Source organism: Triticum aestivum, chromosome 7B (assembly GCF_018294505.1).
Source record: "Triticum aestivum cultivar Chinese Spring chromosome 7B, IWGSC CS RefSeq v2.1, whole genome shotgun sequence".
Lineage (NCBI taxonomy): Eukaryota > Viridiplantae > Streptophyta > Magnoliopsida > Poales > Poaceae > Triticum > Triticum aestivum.
The window spans coordinates 5,879,751-5,892,379 of NC_057813.1; positions in this window are offsets into that span (position 1 = coordinate 5,879,751).

Below are 12,629 nucleotides of genomic sequence, written 5' to 3' on the forward strand. Positions count from 1 at the left end.
AATGCCGCCATCACCATCGTCTTCATCGCCACGGCCGGAGATCATCGTCGCTCGATTCGCAGCAATGAGGACGCCCCCGAGCTCGCCAACCCCTTCGTTCGATCCGCTGTGAGCTGCAGCATCGATCCCCTGGCTCTTTTCCTCCCGCTAACGCCGATGTCCACCGGAGCGGAGAACTCACCGCCGCCGTGGTTCCTCGCTGCCATGGCCAGGGCCACCGCAGCCCGCGCCTGAGCGCGTCACCGTGCTCGGTGAACCCCCAGGAGCACGTAGGACCTGCCAGTTTAATCCCTAGTGCCCCGTAGCGTCGACCCCGTCCGCACCTGAACTCCAGCCACCGCCGCGAGCTCCGTTCCGGCGAGCTCGGGCCGTCTCAGCCTCTTCCACTTACACAGGAAGACGCGATGCTCTCTCAGCTATCCGTAGAGCCCTTCCTCCGTCCGTTTGGTCGTCGGAGCAAGAAACCCGAAGGCCTCCGCTGCCTCGGCCTTGCCGGCGGGATTGACTCGTTTGACCAGGGGTTTGACCTCCCCTGGGTCAATAACAGGTGGGCCCAGAGCCCTGCTAATTTTAGCTTAGTGCTAATTAACTTTAGTTAACCCACTAAGTCACTGAAGTGTGGACCCGCCCTTGTTAGTTATTAGTTAGGTTTAGTTAGTGCTAATTAACCTAGATTAGTACTTAACCTAACACTAACTAACTCGGTTAGTTAGTTGTGTCACTGACCAGTGGACCCCACGGGTCAGGTTTAACCTGGACCGGCCCGGTTGACCTGCTGGCGTCACAGTGACGTAGTGCTGACGCAATAACTCATTTTCTGGATTAATTTTAATTCAGGAAATTCCAAAAAATATCTAAAACTTCAAAAATTCATATAAATTCAACCGTAACTCAGAATGAAATAATTTATATATGAAAAATCAGAAAAATCCAAAGAACCTATTTATGGCATTTTCATGCATGTTAGAACAACTTATGGCTGTTGTTTAAGACAATTCAATTAAATGGCATTTAAGAGACCACGTATGGAGTTTGAATTTGAATCTTTGATTCAAACCAACTTCATTTAACCAGTTGCCAGTTGCATTAGCTCAAATCACAGCATATTGACATATCATGATCATGCATCATATTGTGCATTGCATTGATTGTGTTCTTTCTTGTTTGCCGGTGTTTGTCCCCTCTCGATAGACGTGGTTCTGACAATGTGTTCGATGACACCGATGAAGAGCTATACTATCTTCAGAAGTGCCAGGCAAGCAAACCCCCCTTGTTCATTCTGATACAATCCCACTCTCTCGCTCATGCTCTCTTTTACTGCATTAGGACAACAACGATTCAACTGTTACATGCTGTGGTAGTTGAACCCCTTTCCTCTGCATGACCTGTCATTGCCACAGTAAATAGATGAAACCCGCTAGCATGAGTAGGAGTTGTTTGAGCCCTGATGTGCCTACTCATTCATGCTTGTTTGTCATGCCTGCTACTGCTTAGAGTTGAGTCAGGTCTGATTCATCGGGGATGAATTGGAGGTGTGTAAACATGTCCTACTGTGTGTGAGTGATAACCCACAAGTATAGGGGATCGCAACAGCTTTCGAGGGTAGAGTATTCAACCCAAATTTATTGATTCGACACAAGGGGAGCCAAAGAATATTCTTGAGTATTAGCAGTTGAGTTGTCAATTCAACCACACTTGGATAACTTAGTATCTGCAACAAAGTATTTAGTAGCAAAAAGTGGTATGATAGTAATGGTAACAGTAGCAACAGTAAAGATAAATGTTTTTGGGTTTTTGTAGTAGTTGTAACAGTAGCAACAGAAAAGTAAATAAGCGAAGAACAATATATGAAAAGCTCATAGACAATGGATCAGTGATGGATAATTATGCCGGATGCGATTCCTCATGCAATAGTTATAACATAGGGTGATATAGAACTAGCTCCAGTTCATCAATGTAATGTAGGCATGTATTCTATAAATAGTCATACGTGCTTATGGAAAAGAACTTGCATGACATCTTTTGTCCTACCCTCCCGTGGCAGCGGGGTCCTAGTGGAAACTAAGGGATATTAAGGCCTCCTTTTAATAGAGATCCGGACCAAAGCATTAACACATGGTGAATACATGAACTCCTCAAACTACGGTCATCACCGAGAAGTTTCCCGATTATTGTCACTTCGGGGTTGTCGGATCATAACACATAATAGGTGACTATAGACTTGCAAGACAGGATCAAGAACACACATATATTCATGAAAACATAATAGGTTTAGATCTGAAATCATGGCACTCGGGCCCTAGTGACAAGCATTAAGCATAGCAAAGTCATAGCAACATCAATCTCAGAACATAGTGGATACAAGGGATCAAACCCTAACAAAATTAACTTGATTACATGGTAAATCTCATCCAACCCATCACCGTCCAGCAAGCCTACGATGGAATTACTCACGCACGGCGGTGAGCATCATGAAAGTGGTGATGGAGGATGGTTGATGATGACGACGGCGACAAATCCCCCTCTCTGGAGCCCCGAACGGACTCCAGATCAGCCCTCCCGAGAGAGATTAGGGCTTGGCGGCGCCTCCGTGTCGTGAAACGCGATGAAACTTTCCCTCTGATTTTTCTCTCCGCGAGACGGAAGATATAGAGTTGGAGTTGAGGTCGGTGGAGGTCCAGGGGGCCCACGAGATAGGAGGGCGTGCCCTAGGGGGGGTGGGCGCCCTAGGGGGCGCCCCCTGTCTCGTGGACAGCCCGTGGGCCCCCTAGCCTTGATTCTTTCGCCAAAAATTCTTATTAATTCTGAAAAGTGTCTCCGTGGATTTCCAGGACATTTCGAGAACTTTTCTTTTCTACACATAAAACAACATCATGGCAGTTCTGCTGAAAACAACGTCAGTCCAGGTTAGTTTCATTCAAATCATGCAAGTTAGAGTCCAAAACAAGGGCAAAAGTGTTTGTAAAAGTAGATGCGTTGGAGACGTATCAACTCCCCCCAAGCTTAAACCTTTGCTTGTCCTCAAGCAATTCAGTTGATAAAATGAAAGTGATAAAGAAAAACTTTTACAAACTCTGTTTGCTCTTGTTGTTGTAAACATGAAAAGCCAGCATTCAAGTTTCAGCAAATATTATGAACTAACCATACTAACAATAACACTTGGGTCTCACAATTACTCATATCAATAGCATAATCAGCTAGCAAGCAATAATAATAAAACTCGGATGACAACACTTTCTCAAAACAATCATAACATGATATAACAAAATGGTATCTCGCTAGCCCTTTCTGAGATCGCAAAACATAAATGCAGAGCACCTTTACAGATCAAGGACTGACTAAACACTGTAATTCATGGTAAACGAGATCCAGTCAAGTCATACACAATATAAATCAATAATAATGAATGCAAATGACAGTGCGCTCTCCAGTGGGTGCTTTAAATAAGAAGGATGATGACTCAACATAAAAGTAAATAGATAGGCCCTTCGCAGAGGGAAGCAGGGATTTGTAGAGGTGCTAGAGCTCGATTTTAAAATAGAGATTCAATAACATTTTGAGCGGTATACTTTTGCTGTCGATGCAACACCTATGAGATGGCTGTATCTTCCATACTAAATGCATTATAGGCAGTTCGCAAACAAAACGGTAAAGGTTTATACTCCCCCAACCACCAACAAGCATCAATCCATGGCTTGCTTGAAACAACGAGTGCTTCCAACATACAACAGCCCCGGGGGAGTTTTGTTTAATTATTTTGATTTGCTTTGATCTTTTTGGATCATGGGACTGGGCATCCCGGTTACCGGCCCTTTCTCGTGAATGAGGAGCGGAGTCCACTCCTCTTGAGAATAACCCACCTAGCATGGAAGATATATGCAACCCTAGTTGTAACATGAGCTGCTCGAGCATACAAAACAGAATTTCATTTGAAGGTTTGGAGTTTGGCACATACAAATTTACTTGGAACGGCAGGTAGATACCGCATATAGGTAGGTATAGTGGACTCACATGGAACAACTTTGGGGTTTAAGGAGTTTGGATGCACAAGCAGTATTCCTGCTTAGTACAGGTGAAGGCTAGCAAAAGACTGGGAAGCAACCAACTGAGAGAGCGACAACAGTCGTAAGCATGCATTAAAATTAATTCACACGAGCATAAGCATGAGTAGGATATAATCCACCATGAACATAAATATCGTGAAGGCTGTGTTGATTTGATTCAACTACATGCGTGAACATGTGCCAAGTTGAGTCACTCGATTCATTCAAAGGACGATACCATCCCATCATACCACATCATAATCATTCTAATAGCATGTTGGCACGCAAGGTAAACCATTATAACTCATAGCTAATCAAGCATGGCACAAGTAACTATAATCTCTAAATGTCATTGCAAATATGTTTACTTCATAATAGATGACTCAGGAACAATGAACTCATCATATTTACAAAAACAAGAGAGGTCGGGTTCATACCAGCTTTTCTCATCCCAATAAGTCCATCATATATCGTCATTATTGCCTTTCACTCGCACGACCGAACGATGTGTATAATAATAAGAGTGCACGTGCATTGGACTAAGCTGGAATGTGCAAGCATTCAACTCAAAAGAGAAGACAAGTAATATGGGCTCTAAGTTAAATAAACAATCATGCATATGAGAGCCACTAAACATTTTCAATATGGTCTTCTCGACCCCCAAAGGAAAGAAAAGAAAATAAAACTATTTACACGGGAAAGCTCCCAACAAGTAAAAAGAAGAACTAGAAATATTTTTGGGTTTTCATTTTAATTTCTACTGCAAGCATGGAAATTAAACTAACTAATTTTTTGGTTTTTCTCAAGGTTTATCAAACACACAAGAAGAAAACTAGAAAAGGAATTTAAACTAGCATGGATAATATAATGAAAGAGTATGAGCACCGACGACTAGTGTGTGAACATGAATGTAAAGTCAGTGAGAAATACGTACTCCCCCAAGCTTAGGCTTTTGGCCTAAGTTGGTTTAATACCAAGGACCGCCGGTACTCTCTCCGGTGTAATGAGAGGTATAATCAGGATACCACTGGCTAGTCATCTCCGGATCCCACTGGACAGATGATGCACGATAAAGGGTCCAACTCAGGTTCTGGCTCAGGTTCGGGTTCTGGAGTGGCCTGAGCTCGATGATTGTTCACTTCCTCCGGTGTAACGAGAATTTTTTCTCCAAATATGGGGCCTTTTCCTTCTCTTTAGCTTGTTTTTACTGGGAGCTTTGGCTAGAAGAGCCCCTCAAAAGTTTCCTCAACATTTTATGATTTTCTTTGAAATTTTAGTAACTTCAAAATAAAAGTGCATAAAACTAAACAAGATTGATAGCAACTACTCCTACAAGTTCCTAGAGCCCATATCATGCATTAGAATTGCTTGGAACCTCAAAAATTTAACATGCAAGCTCAAGAACAGGGTCACCAAGACAGCAAGGATTTGCAACGAATAAAGCACTAGAACAAAAACTAATTGGACCAATGGAGGAGTCACATACCAAGCAACAATCTCCCAAAGCAGTTTTGTGAATGGAGCTTTGAGCTAAGAGATCGAAAATCGCAGCAAAATGAGCTAGAACTCGTGCTTGAGCTGGATGGGGATTTTTTGTGTAGAAGATAGAGTGTGTGGGTGCTGGCATAAGTGGAGGGGAGCCACCAGGGGGCCACGAGACAGGGGGCGCGTCCTACAGGGGGGGGGGCTCCTCTCTCGTGGCCTGGTGCTTGCCCCTCCTGAAGTGTTTTCAGTGCCTAAAATCCTCAAATATTCCAGAAAAAATCATACTAAATTTGCAGGGCATTTGGAGCACTTTTATTTTCGGACTATTTTTTAATGCACGAATAATTCAGAAAACAGACGGATAATACTTGTCGGTGTCAAAACCGGCGGATCTCGGGTAGGGGGTCCCGAACTGTGCATCTAGGCGGATGGTAACATGAGACAAGGGACACGATGTTTTTACCCAGGTTCGGGCCCTCTCGATGGAGGTAAAACCCTACTCCTGCTTGATTAATATTGATGATATGGGTAGTACAAGAGTAGATCTACCACGAGATCAGAGAGGCTAAACCCTAGAAGCTAGCCTATGGTATGATTGTTGTTCGTCCTACGGACTAAAACCCTCCGGTTTATATAGACACCGGAGAGGGCTAGGGTTACACAGAGTCGGTTACAATGGGAGGAGATCTACACATCCGTATCGCCAAACTTGCCTTCCACGCCAAGGAAAGTCCCATCCGGACACGGGACAAAGTCTTTAATCTTGTATCTTCATAGTCCAGGAGTCCGGCCAAAGGTTATAGTCTGGCTATCCGGACACCCCCTAATCCGGGACTCCCTCAGTAGCCCCTGAACCAGGCTTCAATGACGACGAGTCCGGCGCGCAGATTGTCTTCGGCATTGCAAGGCGGGTTCCTCCTCCGAATACTTCATAGAAGATTTTGAACACAAGGATAGTGTCCGGATCTGCAAAATAAGTTCCACATACCACCGTAGAGAGAATAATATTTGTACAAATCTAATCTGCTGACGTCTTCTGCAGCGTGGCATCACGCCACAGCCAAGCCTTTATTCGAATCATTTTACTGTCCCACCTTAGCGCGTTTAGCGAGGCGGTTTCCTTGGCACGTCTTGTCAAAGCAGAGATCATGTCCCCTTATTCCAGGGTTCTCACCAATACGGGTGTGGGTAACCCAACCGTGCCTGTTGGTATGTCTCCCCAATTGAAGGCGAGTCCCAAACGGTCACGGGGAGGGCTCTTGGTATTCAACCTCTTTATAAAGAGACCAAGGCTCGACTCCTTTCTTTCAATCTCAATCAAATCCGCCTCTCACCTTGAGCTCCAACACCCAAGGCTCCAGATTCAGGCGCTTTGGACCTCCGACGATGTCCGGCTCCGACCTCCAAGGCCGGTGGATGCCTTCCTCTGTTACGGAAGAAGACGTGCGAAAGCTGAGAGATGCCAGGTATCTAACCGGCGAAATCTCGCATAGGCTGCCTGCTCAAGGGCAGGTTATTCCCACTCCCAAGCCCGGTGAGAGCGTGGTGTTCGCGTCTCACTTCCTTCTGGGGCTAGGCTTCCCGATTGATCCCTTCGTGAGGGGGCTCATGTTTTATTACGGGCTGGAATTTCACGACTTAGCTCCGGAGTCCATCCTCCATATCTCATCGTTCATTGTCGTGTGTGAGGCCTTCCTCCATATTACTCCTCACTTCGGATTGTGGCTTAAGACCTTCAAGGTAGAGCCGAAGATGATCGAGGGGCAGCACACAGAGTGCGGAGGTGCTGTTATAAGCAAGATTGCTGACGCTCCATGGCCCGAGGGCTCTTTTCAAGAGTAGTTCAGTTTATGGCAACGAGAGTGGTTTTCTATCACAGCTCCCAGGGGCACCACATGGGTGGCGCTACCTACTTTTCGCTCGGGTCCCCCACCACAGCTAGCATCATGGGTCAATAAAGGGCTTAACTGGGGACCGTCCAAGGACGTGCCCTCGTTGCAGGGCCGCGTTCGAGATCTCCTAGAAAGAGATATCAATCTGGCCGTAGTGGCGCAGGTTATGTTGATTCGCCGCATCCTGCCCTGCAAACGCCGCCCCCTCCGCCTGTGGGAGTTTAATCCGGAAGGACCGCGAGCCCTCCAGCATTTTGTGGGCGCGACGCCCATAGAGATGTACAAATTGTTCTTCGGATCACAAGCAATGTGTTCGGACTCGTCCAAGGACGCATGTCTAAGCTCCAATCGCCCGGATACTCAAGTAAGTAGCCCTATACCCGGACACGCTATCCGCATATTTATCATAAAATCGCCCTTAAAAGAGTTGTCCCTTAAACAAGAGTGGATAGCGAAAGCAAAGCTAATCAGGTGTCTGGCCCCCCTCCCTGAGACTACGCCGGATCCCGTGTTAACCAGGATGCTAGAGGCTGCGCCTTTGGAAGAAGGCGAAGAGGGGAACAAGGAAGCTACCACCTCCCTGAAGGAGGCTGTCAGGAAAGGAGGAATCAAGAATTCTTCTAACCAGGGGAAGAAGAGGACCGCCTCTGAAGACCCGGAGACCATGGTCTCAAAGCGGGGGAAGAAATATTCGTCAGAGGGTTCGGTGCCAGGGGGGGGGGAGGGGGTGCCCCGGTCGCATTGCGCCCCCAAGGGGATCATCTCTCCACCGAGCCGTAAGTAAAGAGAAGGGTTTTAAAATGAGAGACATCCCTGTTCTATTTCTGAGGAAGATTACCGAAATTTTAACTTGTAGTTCGGATCTCAACCCTTCTCAGCAGAGCTCATCTTCAGGGCATCTTCGTTCGGAGATGATGGAGAGCGGAATGCCTCCCCCTGCTGTACCATCTTGCAAGGCGGGCGACCCCGAGGTGTCGTCACGGAGGCTTTCACCGAATCCGGCCTTCGAAAAAGGCCATCGGACGAGTCCGGCACCGTCCGGTGCACGGTCGGAGGAGCTGAAGGATCTGCTCGGGCGAGCGTCTATCTCAGAAGAACACCGTGCGTTGATGGATACGGTGATTAGAAGGATTTCATCCGCAGAGAGCGGGTTGTACGAGGCCGCCAGGAGTTTACTGACAGGTTTTGAGGTACGCGCAATGATGTACCTTGTGACAGATCCGCATATATAAGATGCGCCCTGTATAGATAGTAGCCCCTGAGACTCTGTGCGTTATCAAAAAATGAAGGTGCACCGAGGATCATAATCCCAGGTATAATATGTCGCATTTCCCATGTAGGTGGCGAAGTGTTCGGTGGCTAGCCGGACTGATGAATTTACCGAGCTAAAGCGGCAACTTGACGTGGCAGATGCCGACATCGCGCTTGTCAACAAGCGGATGGACAAGGCACAAGGTATGTAATTTATCCGAAGACACCTTGTAAGAGGAGCTTGATGCTCGTATCTTACAACATGTGCTTGATGCAGATGGTGCCGCTGCCATGGAGAACCTTCGGGCGGAACATGCCCGGGTCAAAGAGCAGGCCAGGAAAAGCGATGCGGCTGCCTTAAAGGCGGCTGAAGAGCTGAAAGCCGAATAGGCTGCTCACAGCCAAAGCAAGAAAGAAATGGCCGAGATGGCTGTAAAGTTGAAGAATGCTGTCGACTATTGCAAGCTTCTTGAAAAAGAGGATCAGGTGGCACAGAAGGACCTAGAGAAGGTCACTACCGAGGCCAAGGATACTCGCTCTGTGATGAGAGCTATGAAGGAGGAGCTACGTCAGGCCGAAGATATCACGGCTGGAAAGCCCTATATGCTGCGAATGAAGTTCGGGGATCCTAAATATGCTCCGCTGGACCGGAAGTGGAGTGCGGCGAACACTTATCTGGACTTGGCGGCGAGTGCCGTGGACGCGGCCGAACGCTTCCGCGATCAAAATGACCACGAAGTGGAAAAGCTTTTTTGGTCGCAGTTCCACTATCCAGAGCACCCACTTTTAGTATCCGATCGTTTGGCCGCATGGGCGGAGCTGAATAGGTTATCCGGGCTCGCCATGAAGCATGTCGTGAGTCATCTGTGGGTGAAAAGGCCCGAGCCGAAGAGTTATTTTAGCTTGGTGCAGCAGTTCCTTGGTGCAGTGCCGTATATTAATGCAATGAAGAGGTCAGCATGCATAGAGGGTGCGCAGATGGCTCTTGCCCGTGTCAAGACATACTGGGCGGAGATGAAGACCATTGTTGTTGCATCCCAAGATTCGGAGGAGAGCCGAGTATCTGCCGAGCACTATTTTTAGGAAGTTCTGCAGGGCGCTCGTTTAATAGAGACGCAGTGCTCGAAGGATGTTATGTTCGAGTAACATGTATTATTGTAAAACAATGTTTCGGTGGAATATGAAAGCTTTTTATACTTGTGCCTTCAAGAATTAGAATACGTCCTATGCGACCGTTAATGTATATGTGTATATAACCTGAAAGATGGCAGTCTTTGGCTTCAGCCCCCACGCATATAATGCGGGGGTGTTCGTAGAAGGTGCATTTTCACACTTGATCCAACGTCTTGGTCCTATTAAGGAGATGGTAGCGCAGTGAACTAGGCAACCGGACTATAATGCTTTATCACTTTCACTTAGCCATAGGAGTTTGATAGTGGGGCTACTATATAGCCCCTAGGGGCACCGCGCTCGCCCAAATTCGGGGCGCGTGTGTGCCTGGCCGGGAAATGGCCCTTCGTTAATGCAGAGGAATCCTAAAGATTCCAGCAGGTCATCGAGTGGTTGACCAGTCTCACGCTATATCATGACAGTCAGTTTTCGGCTTTCTCTACTGAGGTGCTCACCTGGCCAAACTGGGGCACAATCGCAGTACTTCTCCTGGTGCCGCCTTAGCCGATAGAGCGGAACGTAAGGCAGCAAAACACAGGAGCAGGGCAAACCCAACATTTGACCAAAGACATGATTCGGAGCTGATGCGTATAAGGCCAAACTCGCGACGCCGAACATTCCCTAAGGTATCCGGTCTTTATGAAAACGGGATGAACAACACCCTTGGTAAGAAGCCCCTGGTGTCCAGGTACACGCAAAATCCTGACGTGGCCACATGCCAAGACGCCAGCCTCCTCCTCGGTTATAACAAGAAACCGGGGGATGTGTATCAACAAGAGACAGTGAGAAAGGTTTACGCAGGGTCTTAATCTGAAAAGAATCCTTGGAACGGGTCCCTACTGCACGTCTGCGCCTGTGTCTCCGTTGTGCCGTATCCTGGGTGGGTGTAGCACGGTGTTCATCTGTAAAAGAGAAGAACTTAGTTGAAAAAGATTGTGCGAAAAGTTATGTTATATTAAATAAACAAAGTATAATTCAGAAAATTGGTAGAATTGAGCTTTATTGTCTCTTGTTGTACACGCGCGGAGCCCCTTGTACGGGGGTATGCGGCTAGTAAGCCCTTGTATTTTTACGCCGGACTCGTCTAGCCATGTCCGGGGTCTGAACGACCTGTTTAGGTGCTTTGACTAGTGAAGCTGGTTTAGTGTGTGGCTGTCAAGGCAGCCGCACAATCCTCTGCGCTCGAACACTCGATATTTCCCTTTAATGAGATGATGCCTCATGGACCGGGCATTTTAAGCGTAAGGGATGCATAGTGCGGCATTGCGTTAAAGTGGGCGAAAACTTCGCGTCTCAGTAGTGCTTGATAGCTACTTGTGAATGGGGCAATGTGGAAGGTTAGCTTTTCACGTCGGAAGTTGCCGGGGTGGCCGAACATAACTTCTAACAGGAGAGAAACCCGTACAATGGGTATCTGGGCCTGGCGTTACCCCTTGAAAGGAAGTGTTGCCATGGCGATTTTTTGTTTGGTTTATCCCCATTTTGCGGATTGTGTCCTGATATAGAAGGTTTAGACCACTGCCGCCATCCATTAGGACTTGTGTAAAGTGGAGTCCGTCAATTATCGGATCTAACACCAAGGCAGTCCAACCTGCGTTCCAGATACTTCTAGAGTAATCCTGATGGTCAAAGATGATTGGTTGTAACAACCAGTGGCGGGACTCCTCTAGGACAGGCCGTATGGCCCGTATCTCTATAGGCGCCACTCTGTTTTTCCCTTTTGTCAAGTGAAGTGAGTTTACTATTTTGACTTCTTGCGGGAACTTCTTTTGTTCTCCGGTGCTCTGCTTGTGGGGTTCGTCGTCGTCCTCGCTTGGTGTGTCGAGCCCCTTATGTTCGGTGTTGAGTTTACCGGATTGCTTGAAGACCCAACAACCTCTATGGGCATGGTTTGCAGGCTTCCCGGGAGTACTGTGGATTTGGCATATTTTGTCCAAGATTTTGTTGAGTTTAGATAGCTCGTCCCTGTTATCCTTGAGGGGCAGCATTTTCTAATTCTGCTGAGAGCTTTTGAATCCGGCGTTGACTGCCGTGCTCTTCGGGCTGTTTCCCTTGGTCCGGCGCTGGTCCTTGCTGTGTCGCGGTTTCCCATTTCCATCCCTAACTTCGGATGTACTTGGGTTGCTGGTACTGCTTCTTGCCAACTAGCTATCCTCTCCTGCACAAAAGCGGGTCATGAGGCTGGTTAATGCGGCCATTGTTCTTGGCTTTTCTTAGCCGAGGTGTCTGGCGAGCCATTCGTCTCGGACGCTGTGTTTGAAAGCTGCTAAGGCTTCGGCGTCCGGACAGTCGACTATCTGGTTTTTTAGTAAGAAATCTGTTCCAGAGTTTCCGGGCTGACTCTCCGGGTTGTTGAGTTATATGACTTAGATCGTCTGCATCCGGAGGTCGGACATAGGTCCCTTGAAAATTTGCCCGGAAAGCATCCTCGATCTCTTCCCTACTTCCTATGGTGTTTTTGGGAAGGCTTTTAAGCCAATGTCGGGCTGGCCCTTTGAGCTTGAGGGGTAAGTATTTTATGGCCTGGAGGTCATCTCCTCTAGCCATGTGTATGTGGAGGATATAATCCTCAATCCAGACTCCAGGGTCTGTTGTTCCGTCATATGCCTCTATATTTACGGGCTTGAATCCCGCTGGAAATTCATGGTCCAGCACCTCATCGGTGAAACATAGGGGGTGTGCGGCACCCCTATATTTGGGTGTGCCGTGATGTTTAGATATTTGTTGTGTTGCATTGCTTACTAGAGCTTGCTTTCTTGTCCCATAGATAGATCTGGCTGGGCCGTCT